A 14,787-nucleotide genomic window follows, 5' to 3' on the forward strand; every position below is an offset into this window, starting at 1 on the left:
AACCTACTTCAGTAAGAAAGGCTGCTACACTTCACTGTACTTTACTGTAACTTAGTTCTGTAGGAAATGCTGTTACATTTTTAACACTGTTTCACTTATCGCTCCTTATCACTTATTTAGTTTTTACTTATTTTATTTCAATATGATGCTAAACTGCACAGTGCGTATTGTTGTATATTGTATATACCTACCTTTTAACCACAATGTCTGTTGCACTCTGTCACACTTAGTTATTGTTTGATTTATTTTACGTTAGCTTTATTTTGATTTGATTATGTTAGATTATTGTCACTCTGATCCTTTCCCACCTTTGTATTGAAACTGTTGCACAATAATTTCCCTCTGGATAAATAAAAAATCTTGAATCTTGAAATCTTGAATCTTGAATCTATGCCAATTTTCTGCACTACAGAAGAGGCATTGACTAGACAGGCATTCAAAGAGCTGTTCACGATCCAATGGAGCCCAGAGGGCAGCAACAAGAGGAGGAGGAGGAGGACATGATCTTCCAGTACGAGGACTGGCTTGTGAAAGTGGAAAGTGGGTGTTAACATTTGGATCTGAATTGAATGTCAATGATTGGTCTATAGGGCAGGGGAAGTTTTTACACTATATAATGATGTAGGTACTTTAGGATTAATTGGATCAAAAGTGTGACTATCAAATGAAATATTTGAAAAAGAAAATTAATAAAGAAAAATTACTAAAAATTAATAACTAATTTATTAAAAACTTCACACGGAGAACCAATTAAATGGTGGCCTTGACTCAGATTATGAGATTCTCAATAAATTTATCGTTAATCAAGTAAAGATTAACTATCACCAATAATTATCAAAGATAATAATAAAAATGACTCTAGTTAAACCAGAGATCCTCGGGGCACCACCGTCATAGACGATGACAACTAATATAAAAGTCTCATTAAATATATTAAACTACTAATTAAGGGTTGAACACCGATAAATGTCATAGTTTAATCAGTTGAAGGATTTAAAAGTTATTTTCTTAGTAGAGGCTGGCTCATTCATCTTTGTGTAATATTAAATAAACAGACATATTGTAAACACAAACATTTATTAACAAATTAATAAATGCAACAAACAAACACAATAAACTAACTAAAGCTAACAGCAAGTGTGTGTGTGTGTCTCTGTGTGTGTGTGTGTGTGTGTGTGTGTGTGAATAAGACAAAGAGAGAGGGAGGAAGGGTGTGGGCTTGGACCCCTGCAGAAAAGGTGTGAACATTAAGTTAGACAAAAGCCAGCAGGCTGAAGATCTCAGGAGTTCTTACAGCGTGCTCACATTGTCGCGGTCCGGGAGGACAGTGTGAGTACGCTCTAAGAGCGTGCTCACACTGTCCTCCCGGACCGAGACCCGGACTTTAGGGTACTTGTCCCCCCTCCCTCTCCCCCCCGCGCCCCAGCCACGTTTGTACTCACACTGCCTGGGCCTCGGCCAATGCTTCTTGCTGTCCATACGCCATCACGCCGTAACACGTCACACGCATTGATCGCGTGTGTGGCTTTGTTTACAAATCTTTCCATAGACCTCAGAGTTTTTGTTCGTCTTGTCGACTGTTTTTGAATATTTTCATCCGACCAAATCTGCAGTAAACACTCCACCTCCGCACCACACCAACGTGAACCTTTCACCGCCATTGTTGTTGTTGTTAAATGTCCGCGCATGGTCCGTCCTTCTATTTTCTATGTCCGAACAGGCGGACATAACGCTACTGCCGTAGGGCTCGTGCTCGCGCTCGTACACGTGCGCACGCTCGTGCTCGTACATGTGCAAACGGCTCCGCTAAAGCCCACCTCTTTCAAGCGGGCCGTGGACGGTCCGCTGGCCGCAGTTGAGCGCGGAGCGGGTGCACTCACATGGCTTAAAGGTACTAGGCTTTAGCTGAAAAAACGGTTTTGGCCGCGGCCAAAAGGACAGTGTGAGTAGGCTCTTATTTAGGTTATACCAAAGTCATAGTTCAATGCTTAGCCGTTCATACAGTCTTATAACATGTAGTAAAGGCTAAGGCCTTCTCATAATCAAAACTGAAAGTTCACGTTAATCCAGAAATGAACAATCATCTTTGGGATGCCGGTTGCACCTACACTGATACAGGAGGTATGTATTGATACAATCCATCCGCAAACTGTGGCGTAACTTGCCCGTCGCTGCCTTCCACTTTTCGTGAAACTGTGGTCTCCGTCGGTCATCCATCGCTCCCACGCCGCTCGCAGCCTTACTTTGAACGGCCGGTTCACACCGATGTCGAGCGGTTGAAGTTCCTTTGTCAGACCTCCCGGAATAACAGCAAGCACAGCGTTCATTTGTTTCACCTTGTTTTTCACATCGGCTGTGAGATGGGCACGCATGGAGTCACAGATTAACAGCGATGGTGATGCGTGGAAAAAACCACCTGGTCTCCTTACATACACCTCCCTCAGCCACTCTTTCATCATCTCCTCATCCATCCAGCCCTTTTCATTTGCCTTAATAACGACTCCAGCTGGAAAAGTCTCTTTAGGCAAAGTCTTTCTCTTAAAAATCACCATAGGCGGCAGTTTCTGTCCATTTGCGTGGCAGCCAAGCACAACAGTAAACGACGCCTTTTCATACCCCATTGTGCGTATCGCTACCGTGCTGGTCCCCTTCTTCTCCACCGTGTGATTCAGCGGGATGTCGAAAGTGAGCGGCACCTCGTCCATGTTGGTGATATGGCTTGGCTGGATGCGTTTGTCAGCGATGTGTTTGCTGCAGTAGGGGTGGAAGCTCGCCAGCTTTTCATTATAATCCGCCGGACGTTGCTGCGCTACTGTAGTCCTGGTCCGGATGGAAAAATGGCACTGTTTCATAAAACGAAAGCACCACGACGGACCTCCTTGAAAATGTTCAATTTTCATTTCTTCCGCTAGCGTTACTGCTTTTAGTCAACAGTGACCGTCGAAACGCTCGCCCCACTCGTTCTTTGTTCGATGATCCACCGCTCGAGTCTTTCCTCCAACTCCGGCCACCTCGCCTTATGTCCGCGGAAACTCAGCTGCGTCTTCTTCACCTGTCGGAGTTCGTTTTCCATCTTCCTCCACTTGCGAACCATCGATTCATTAAGCTTGAATTCTCTCGCGGCTGCTCGATTTCCATGTTCCTCTGCGTAGCTGATAGCCTTCAGTTTAAACTGTGCTTCATAGGCGTGTCTCTTTGCCATTTTCAGGGTTGTTAAGACAACAATGTTCTGCATAAAGCACATACCTGTTCTTTTATACACAATCCACGGCCACACTTCCCCCTTTAACGTTCTCATGGTGGTCTCAACAACGTCCGCAGTAACAACACACATAGGGCGCACCGCACTATAGGGCGCGCTGCACATTTTGAGGGAAAAAAAAAGACGTTTATATGGAACACATCAGGCCTAAGGCACTACTCTGTGCATTGCCGCATTGTTTATCCTTTATTATTGTGTGTGCGCTGAGCTCTAAAAAATGTCCAAATAATGTTCTGCTACATAAACATTCCAAAGTTAAACCAACAATCACTTTCAGTTTCAAGCACAACTGCTAACAAAAATAAATAATTTCAATTTGTTTAATTCTGTTTGAGTTGTTTTTTTGTAGGAATGAATCGTCTTCTTAAACAGAATAATAAAGGATCTTTGAAACAATTTAACAAAGAATCTTTGAACATGATTCACTTGTTCAAAGATCTTTTGTTAAATTGTTTGAGAAGAAGCTACACTGATCAAAGATTTATTATTATTTTAGAACATTAGTGGACATTGTTTAGAGCTCAGCACACAAAATAATAAAGGAAAGAAGTTAAGTGATTTAGATTGAATAAATTACTTAGGGAAACAGCAGTTGCAAGGCTCAAGTTCTTGCTAAACGCATAAACTACCAGGAAAGCTTGTCAGTCCAAGGCGATGATAAGCCATGGCTTTGCAATGACACAGGTGCACTTGGGTAAACAAAAACTCAGTGTGTCATCTGAGGTAAGTTACAGATATGACGTTTTTATGCTGTAAATGATGCGTTTTTGATTAATCTTTCCATGTGGAAGTCCAGACTGCGTTGTAAAGCCACATATATAGTATATACAACAGGTATCGTTATAATGACAAGTTGATATAATTCTTACATAAGCTCTGCAATAACTGACAATGTGCTTTACAAACAAAGTAACACTATGTATATACCAACAGAGGGAGAGGTGGAAACCATCACAGCAGCTGATCATCCTCCCGGTCCTGGGCTTTGAATCGAAGTATGAAATCCATTGTTATGACCAGGAGCCCAGGACACAGCGGTTTCCCTATAACTCCACTTGTGTCCTCCACCTCTACCTGCCAAGAGGCGTGGGGGGCAAGGAGGATTTTTGTGAGATGATGAGCACAGCTCTTGTTGGGTCCCTGGGGTTTGGGAAAGTTTAGGTTCCTGACTCCACCCCCTCTGCTTCCCTGGAGAAAGGACTCCACCCCCTCTCTTTCCTTGGGAGAAAGCACTCCACCCCCTCTGCTTCCTTGGGAGAAAATTCCATCAACAGATGTAGAATGACGCACTTGAAAAAAACAAAAATGCATTTTAAGTTGTTTACCAAAAAACTAAGGCTTTCTTTTTTCATGTTTTTCTTCATCCCCTGGCATTACTATATGCTGTATATACACAACTATGAAGTGATCAACAACCAGTTAGTTAGGAGTATATCAGTAGACAAGGGGACGAAGGGGGAAGGATGTTGCAGGTCTGCCCTGTAGTCCAATACAAGTAGACCTGAAAGCTGAGGATTTTTTCTGAAAAAAAACACCAACGTTTACGTGTAACTGATTTTAAGGAGTCATTTTAATAGGAATTATGATGAGAATTAATTTAAGTACTAATAATGAATGCCATTGAGACTAATACGTCTACTTTATTTTAGTGAAGTGATAAACACCATGACAGGAAATGATACAGACTTTATTTCAATTCAATTCAATTTTATTTACAGTGCCAAATCGTAAGAAAAGTTATCTCAGGACACTTTACCGAGTAGGTAATGACCACACTCTATGACTTATTTATGATTTACATAGACCCAACATTTCCCCCTTGAGTACACAGTGGCATTGAAAACCTTCCCTTTAACAGACAGGGACGTGAAACAGACCCAGCTCTCTGTCTGCACCGGTTGGGGAGGAAGAAAAGTAACAGTAGCAATAATAATATCTATTGCAAGGCCGCCCAATTTGGGGCCCGCTTTGTTTCGGCCCGTCATTAGTTTGAACCAGCTAGAATGTTAACAGCAAGAAGAGCAGATTTATTTTTTTTGGTAAGTCTGTCTTTCGTGGCCAGCTGCAGTTCCCTATCTGACCATAGAAATTGTGGGCGCTGTGTGGAGCTCCTGTCAAGAGACAACTACTTACGTGCCACGACAACTCACAAGTCAGAGGGTCAAGATGGAGGAGCGGAAGAAAAAGGCAGGTGACCTGCTAGCAAAACTGAAAGCTCAGCAAAGTGCGCTTTTGCAGCCGTCATTGGCACAAGCAAATGCAGCACGGGCAAGCTACCAAATATCAGAGTAAATTGCTAAGTTTGGGCAAGCTTTTTCATGCTGAGACTTTGTTAAACAGTGTATCACTACAGCAGCGGAGGCTGTCTGCAGGTGTCCCAATCAGGTGCACGCTTTCAACCAAATCAGCCTTTTAACGAACATCGTTATCCGCCTCATCAAGGAATGGCACAAGACGTCCGTGAGCAAATTGTGGTCAAAGCAAGAGGGTTTCCTGCTTTTTCCATTGGTTGCGATGAAAGCAGCGATACAGACACAGATTCCGCTCAATTACTGGTGTTTTTCCGTGGATGATTTTGAAGTCTTGCAGGAGCTGGCTGGCCTTGAGACACTTCCAGGCATGACAAAGGGGTCGGATATCTTTTTTGCAGTGTAGAGAGTTGTGGAAAAGAACAATCTGAAGTGGGAGAATCTGATCGGCATTACAACTGATGGAGCCCCAGCAATGGAAGGGAAGAAAGCCAGCCTCACTATGCTGGTATCGGAGAAGGTCCGCGAGTGCAGGGGAAAAGTTTTAAAGTACCATTGCATCTTACATCAAGAACAGCTGTGTGCCAAAATAATCGGGCTTAAGAATGTGATGCGGGATGTTGTCACTATTGTCAACGATATACGCTCCAAAGCGCTCTCTCACCGCCAGTTCAACGCTCTGCTGGATGAGATGGATGCGCAATACGGTGATGTGCTGTACCACCAGGAGGTGAAGTGGCTGAGCAGAGGAAAAGTTCTGCGCCTTTTTTTTTTAGCTGCGTGACGAGATCAGGAGGTTTCAAGAGAGAAAGGAAGCTAACGTCCAAGTGCCCACAGATAAGAGATGGACTTCAGACCTGGCTTTCCTGGTGGATGTCACAGAGATGCTGAACGAGCTTAATCTTAGGGCGCACTCACACTGTCCTTCCGCACCCCGCCCGGGCTTTAGGGTACTTGTCCCCCCTCCCTCTCCCCCCGCGCCCCAGCCCCGTTTGTACTCACACTGCCTGGACCTCGCGCAAATGCTTCTTGCTGTCCATACGTCATCACGCCGTAACACGTCACACGCATTGATCGCGTGTGTGTGGCTTTGTTTACAAATCTTTCCATAGACCTTATGCATAGAGTTTTTGTGCGTCTTGTTGACTGTTTTTGAATATTTTCATCCGACCAAATCTGCAATAAACACTCCACCTCCGCATCACACCAACGTGAACCTTTCACGCCATTGTTGTTGTTGTTAAATGTCCTCGCATGGTCAGTCCTTCTATTTTCTATGTCCGAACAGGCGCACATACCGCTACCGCCGTAGGGCTTGTGCTCGTACACGTGCGCACGCTCGTACTCGTACATGTGCAAACGGGCTATACAAAAGCCCACCCCTCTCAAGCGGGCCGTGGACGGCCCGCTGTCCGCAGTTATGCGCGGAGCGGGTGCACTCACACTGCTTAAACATACTAGGCTTTAGCTGAAAAAACGGTTTTGGCCCGGTACAGAAGGACAGTGTGAGTGCGCCCTTAAGCTCCAAGGGGAGGAACAGATCATCAGCCAGCTGTTCAATCACATCAGAGACTTCAAGCAAAAGCTGCTCCTGCTCAACCGGCATCTCTCAGCAGGTGAGATTTATACTTATGAAAGGATCATAAATAATATAAAATGTAACTAATTATTAAGCATAATATTAATAAGTGTTCAGAATCTATTCAGTCTTGAAGCCTTTTGTATATTTGTAAATCAATTTTAAGGGGTTAGAATCCCATAATTTAATTTGATTTACTCCTGGATACTTTCCCCCTGTTAATACCCCCACATGTTTTGTATGCTAATGTTTTTATGCCAAGCTTCTTAAATGTTCTCTTTTATCACTTTTCTCCACATACAGGAAATATAGTCCATTTCCCCACTTGCCGAGAGGTAGGCTTGGTGGAAGAGAATATTCCCAAGTACATGGACATTCTCAGCAATCTTGTCTTGGAGTTTGACAGGCGCTTTGAAGATTTTAGAGACAATGCAACAGCCTTCAAGCTGTTTTCTCAGCCCTTTACTGTACATGTTGACACAGTCAGTGAGGAGCTTCAAATAGAGCGAACTCCAATCTGATTCACGACTCCAAAAAGTTCAGAGCTCTTCCCTTGCTGGACTTCTACAGATGTGTTCATGCAGACCAGTATGCAAAGATCGGCAAACACACACAAGTAATGTTGTCCTTCTTTAGGAGCACCTATGTCTGTGAGCAAACTTTCAGCCTGATGAACTTGAACAAGTGCAAGGTGCAAAACTCTCTATCTGACTCTCACCTCCAGGACATTCTCACTCTGTCAGTAAGTCAGTTGGAGCCCAATCTACAAAGACTTTTGAAAAACAAAGACCATCTTCATGTCTCCCACTGATGGTTTGAGTGATTACTGAGTTAATTTCAATTTTATACAGGTTCTGTAGTATGGAGCAATTTTTGATAAGTTCCAGGTTGTTTATTTGATGTACATTTTTACACATTAAGAACAACACACATACAAATAAGACAAACTGTTTTGGATGTTTCAATTATCTCAATAAATTACGGATAAGCAGATTAAAGAGTAGTATATTCATTCATTCAGATGTTTATTTTAGATTTAGAAGTGGTAATTTTCTAGAAATTACATTTAATGTTATTTTAGGACAATTTCACATAAGATAAACATTTTTGGCCCACGGCCTTCCTATTTTGTCCCATCATAGGAAAGAAATTGGGCACCTCTGATCTATAGTAATGTAAATACGACTTATATGTTATGGCAGTTAATATAGTAGAATAGTAATTAGTTGTAGTAATAGTAAATAGTTTTTTGTTGTAAGGAGTTTCGGGTCTTGCAACAGACCCCCTCGCCCAGCTCCCACCTTGTCCACGCTCCCTGCTGCCGAAGTCCCACTGCCCTGCTCACTCTCTCTTCATCCAGACCAGCTCGAACCTCTTCTTGGAGTAGTTGGTGTCGCTCCTTGCCCCAGGCCTTGCTGATCTGGGTCTTTGTAAAGTAGCCCAAGCCCGCTCTTCCTGTTGCCAAAACCCCCACCAGGGCCTTCTGCCTTAGGCGTGACTCTGCCACCTCCACTGCCTTCCCTGCCTTCCATTTCCTTCCTGTCCTCACTTCAATCCCAGCTGATGACACCTTGTGGTCCCTGGAGTCCCTGTATTGTAGGGCTTCTCTTGTGCGTGCCACCTTGAACTCCTCAGTGAGTCCGCTGAAGGGCAGCTGCAGGGTGTTACTCGTCCCATACAAAGCAGCGCTGGCGAGACTACGGGGGAGGCCCAGCCACTTCCGAAGAAAGCCACTGATCTTCCTTTCGAGGGTTTCCACTGTTGTCATTAGGACGGAGTAGACAAGGAGAGGCCACAAGACTCTGGGCAGGATGGAGTGCTGGTAGATCCACGCTTTAAATCTACCAGGCAAGTCTGACTTGTCCACCTTGGTAAGCCAAGCTCCAAGCTCTTCACTCGACTTCTGGATGGCGGCAGTGTCTTTCAGGGTGGAGTCGAAAAGCTTACCCAAGCTTTTGACTGGCTGTTCAGTGATGGATGGAATTGCTATTCCTGAGATGGAAAAACGGAATTTGTCGATCACCTTCCCCTTCTTCAACACCATGGACCTTGACTTGGAGGGCTTGAAACTCATTCTTGCCCATGTGATGAGTCTCTCTAGACCTTGCAAGATCCACCTACTCCCTGGGACTGATGTTGTTGTGATGGTAAGGTCATCCATATACGCTCTTATAGGGGGCTGTCGAACACCTGATTTGTACAGGGGCCCCCTACATTCCAGCTCAGCAGCCTTGACCACCATGTTCATCGCTAGGGCGAAGAGGATGACAGAGATGGTACACCCTGTTATTATCCCTTTCCCCAGGAGATGCCAGTCTGATGTTACTGACCCAGAAGTGACTCTGAACCTGGAATTGTTGTAATAATCCAGGATCAGGTCCTTGATCTTACTGGGAACATGGTGACGGTGTAGAGCAAGCTCAACCAGTTTGTGCGGGATGGACCCATAGGTGTTGGTCAAGTCCAACCACAGCACAGCGAGGTCACCTCTGCTCTCATGTGCCTCTCTGATTAGCTGTGTCACTACTCCCGTGTGCTCTATGCAGCCAGGAACTCCAGGAATCCCGCCCTTCTGCACAGTAGGGTCGATGTAGTCGTTCTTGAGGAGGAACTCGGTCATTCTCCGGGAGACGATGCTGAAAACCACCTTCCCTTCCACACTTAATAGAGAAATCGTCCGGAACTGGTTGATGTTCTTCGAGTCCTCCTCCTTGGGGATCCAGACTCCCTCTGCACATCTCCACTGGTCCGCCACTTTCCCCCTTCACCAAATCACCTTTAAGATCTTCCACAGGTGCCTTAGGAGCTCTGGACAGTGCTTGTAGACGATGTAGGGTACGCCACTGGGGCCTGGTGAAGATGCTGAACGTGCTGCCTTGATAACCTCTTCAGCCTCCTTGAGACTTGGCTCTGCCAATTTGAACTCCGCTGTTGGTGGAGCAGGGCTGATTAGAGCTTTGTTGGGTCCAAGGTCTTGCTCCCTCAGGGGATCACTCATGGTGGTCTGAAGGAAGCGGTTCACTTCCTCTGCCGAGCACTCAAGCCGGCCACTGCGCTTATCCCCTAGCAGCTGTTTAGCAAAGCGGAAGGGATTGGCAATAAAGGCTGCTCGCTTCCTGGCTCTCTCTCTTCCCCTCCGCCTATGCCACTGTGCTCTGCTAAGAGTTTTCAATCTCTTCCGCAGGATGTAATGCAGCTCTGCTAACGGTTGTTTCTCCTCATCAGTAGCTGTTTTGAACTGTTTCTTGAGGGTTCGAAGCTCCTGCCGCAGTTGGTGTATCTTGGTGGCCCTGCGGTTCATGGTGTAGGGGTTCTTGGTGTTACCCTTCTCGATCAGACCAAATCTTTCTGAGCAATAGCTCATGATTATGGTGGTCATTGCCTTTAATCTTCTATCAACATCTCCTTTGGTGGTGGCTTGGATGATTTTGGACACATCCTCGTCAAACTGCAACCACTCACTCCGTTTGCTAGTCGGGGGCCACTTAATCCGCTGCTGTGTAATTACTCTGCTGGGATTGGGAGGCTCTAGTGCGTGGAGGGACTGGGCTCTGTGGGGTGCCTCCTGGCCGGGCTCCTCCTGCGTCTCACCAGGTCCAGGACCTGTGCGTTGCTCCTCACGCTCCTGCTCCAAACATTTCATTCTAGCCCTTTTAATCCACAGCCACCTAGTGGCTTTCTCTGCGGCTTCACTAGCAGATTGAATGGCCCTCTTTTTGGCCGGCCCTGTAATGCCCAGTTGACCAAATACTCTACAGAGCGAGCGTCCTGCAAAGCCTCTGCAGCCAACTTCAACCGGCTCATAGACTGTCCTCCAGCCCCTGCCTCTGCACACCTCCACCAGTTCCTGGTACTTCTTGCGCTTCCTTTCGTTTGCTTCCTCAATCCGCTCTTCCCAGGGCACGGTTAGCTCCAGCATGATCAGTTGTTTTGAGACCTCAGATGTTATAATCATGTCTGGTCGGAGGGATGTTGGTGCAATGTGTTGTGGGAACCTCAGCTGTTTTCCAAGGTCAGCCTGCAGCACCCAGTCAGGGGCTGTATGGAGGAGGCCTGTTGTTGCCTGACGCCGGGTGCCTGGTCTCTCTCCAGCCTTGACGAAGGGGACTGTCTTGGGAGCTCGATGGTGTCTGCTGGTGCTGATAGCTGAGACTATACTCTCAGCCACTGCCTTGAGCACCTGGTCATGGCGCCACCGATAGGTACCATCAGCCAGGGCTCTTGGGCAGCAGCTAAGGAGATGTTCTAGAGAGCCTCTTCAGTCAAAAACATTGACCGACAAATTTTGGATTAGGAACATTGAGTCTGACATTCAAACCAGCTCCAATACCATTTACAGTCCGCTTCGTAAGCATTACAGTCACAGTCAGTACTCACCAGACCGGTGGCGCTGACGTCACACCGGATGAAGTCCCTGGAGAGGCTGGTCCTTTTTAAGCTGACGGCGATGCAGGCGGACCGTCCCCTGGTTTCCTGGATTACGGATTACTTGACAGGTCGACCACAGTATGTCAGACTGCAGGACGGAGTGTCTGACACTGTGGTCAGCAGCACTGGAGCTCCACAGGGAACTGTTCTTTCCCCCTTTCTGTTCACCCTGTACACCTCAGACTTTCAACTCCTCTCTGAGTCCTGCCACCTGCAGAAGTTTGCTGACGATTCTGCAATTGTTGGCTGTGTCAGTGAGGGGAAGGAGGAGGAATACAGGGGCGCTGTGGACTCCTTCGTCGACTGGTGTGCAGCTAATCACCTGATTCTAAACGCCACCATGACTAAGGAGCTAGTGGTGGATTTCCGCAGGAGTAAATCTGCCCCCACACCCATCTCCATCAACGGCGTGACTGTGGATGTTGTCCAGGATTACAAATACCTTGGAGTATACCTGGATAACAAACTGGACTAGTCCAAGAACACTGAGGCTGTCTACAAGAACGGCCAGAGTCGTCTCTATTTCCTGAGGAGGCTCCGGTCATTCAATGTATGTAACACCATGCTGAGGATGTTCTATCAGTCGGTGGTAGCCAGTGCCATCTTCTTTGCTGTTGTGTGCTCGGGCAGCAGACTGAGGGCAGAGAGAATCAGTAAGAATATCAGGAAGGCTGGCTCCGTCCTGGTGGCGGTGTCTGAGAGGCGGATGCTGTCTAAACTGCACAGCATCCTGGACAACAACTCTCACCCTCTCCACCATCTGCTGACCTCCAGCAGAAGCACCTTCAGCCACAGACTCATTCGCCCCCAGTGTAATACTGAACGCCGGAGGAAGTCTTTTCTTCCGGTGGCCATCAAACTTTATAATTCATCTCCCCCTGGTCAGGTAAGGAACAGTGGAGACACTCTATCCTGAGAAAATGTCACTCTGTCACTTTATATCATCACTGCACCACTTTATTCAGTTGTACTGTCACTTACTTCAGTAAGTAATGCTGCTACACTTTACACTGTCACTTTATATCACCACTAGATCACTTTATTTTGTGGTACTGTAACTTACTGCTGCTACACTGTGCTTTCACTCAAAATCGTCTTTAAGGGCGCACTCACACTGTCCTTCCGCACCGCCCCCGTGCTTTAGGGTACTTGTTCCCCCTCCCTCTCCCCCCACGCCCCAGCCCCGTTTGTACTCACACTGCCAGGGCCTCGCGCAAATGCTTCTTGCTGTCCATACGTCATCATGCCGTAACACGTCACACGCATTGATCGCGTGTGTGTGGCTTTGTTTACAAATCTTTCCACAGACCTCAGAGTTTTTGTGCGTCTTGTCGACTTCTTGTCTGCAGTAAACACTCCACCTCCGCATCACACTAACGTGAACCTTTCACCGCCATTGTTGTTGTTGTTAAATGTCCGCGCATGGTCCGTCTTTCTATTTTCTATGTCCGAACAGGCGTACATAGGGCTTGTGCTCGTGCTCGTACATGTGCAAACGGCTCTACAAAAGTGGACGGCCCGCTGTCCGCAGTTATGCGCGGAACGGGTGCACTCACACTGCTTAAACGTACTAGGCTTTAGCTGAAAAAACGGTTTTGGCCCGGTACAGAAGGACAGTGTGAGTGCGCCCTAAGACATGCGCAGCACAAAGAAACTTGGCTGTAGGCGAAAGGTAATGGGCGTTTAGTTTCTTTCCCTGCTCCTGGTGCTGCCTAATGTTTTCTAAAAGATCATGTAGGATTTTATCGGATTTTGCCAATAGGACAAAAAAATTCCCATTATCTGGCTCATCAAGTGTGTTTTTGTTGCCCCTGAATGGCAGATTCCTGGAGGCTAGAAATAGTGTCCAACATCCAACAGTCTCTGCAGTAGTGCTTTGTCTTTTTTCGATTTCTGAATCCATGAGTTTTTGCTGTTGGCTGTCAATTCCAGTTGATTTTAGGACACTATACTGCAGGTTCTTTCATTTCAAATAGCAGTGAGTATGGCGCATTGTTTCACTCATGCTCCAGAAACTTTTCATAAAGTTTCAGCCCCTTTTCATCCCATCTTTGGAATTCAGTGAACTACAGGATTTTTTCATTTTAACATGGTAAACAAAACAACGGTTATTTAGAGTTGCTATGTATGACCCATTCCCTCTCCATTTTTTCACGGCCATTGAGGGATTTTGAATACATCAAGTAATTTGGGAATGGCCTGCCAACTGCATCTTTCGGCAACTCTTTAGCCATCTCTGAGAAAGGTGGTCTTATGCCCATCAAGCATACCACTTTAAGCCTGTCTGCATCAGTCATTCTCTCTGGCCATTACCCAGGATCACTCAAATCAGGCTCTGATGATTCATCCACCTGCAGCTGCACTGGGTCTTACTAAGAGGCGGATGCATTGTCTCCCTTTTCCCTCTCTCTGGCACAGCACACCTCTCCTGCTCTGCTCTCATCTGCAGACTGAATCTCTCCTCTCTGTGTCTCTCTATCCACCTGCTCTGACACTTTCTCGATCCTTCCAGCAAAGCTCACCTTAACAGCAGCGCTATCTGCATCTGCAGCCTGGCTCCCTCCTCCTCTCTGCTCCTCTCTGACGTTGTGATCTCCAGGCCCAACTGTCTCTGTCAGAGAAGACATGTTACAGGTGGTTATAGACTTACTTACACATGTTAATAACTGGACATTAAAGGCACCAAACGACTTGCTTTAAACCCCTCAAAGCAATTTCAGTCAAAAACAACTGGACTGGTTGTTTGTCTAGGAAGACGTTTCAACTCTCATCCAAGAGGCTTCATCAGTTCATGTACGCATCTGACCAGGCTGGGACTGGTCCAACTAACTGGTGTGGAGATCCAGGTATTTAACCTCTCACAAGGCCGATGATGTCACTGACACCCTTTGTGCTCCAAGTGCCCACGCCCGTCGTTAGAGTGACAGTCGTTGGTGGGCAGTTGGTTTCGACTTCGTTAGTGCTCTATTGAGTCTGAACGACAGTCGTTGGGGTCACCCGGGCCATGTGTGAACAGTTGTCCTTTGAGGTTAGATTGTTGAATCTCCTGGGAAGGGATGAAAGGGCGGCATTGTAAATTGGAGATAAGTGGTGTCTCAGACCCCCTCCTCTGTTTAGCGATGGTTTCTCCACTTTTACATAGATGGCTTCTTTTACTCCGCTTTCAAACCATCTGTCCTCTCTGTCCAAGATTTGGACATTGCTGTCATCAAAGGAGTGGGCTTTCTCCTTGAGGTGTAAGTGGACAGCCGAGTCGAGGCCTGAGGAGT

The sequence above is a fragment of the Echiichthys vipera genome (assembly GCF_963691815.1).
Source record: "Echiichthys vipera genome assembly, chromosome: 10".
Classification (NCBI taxonomy): domain Eukaryota; kingdom Metazoa; phylum Chordata; class Actinopteri; order Perciformes; family Trachinidae; genus Echiichthys; species Echiichthys vipera.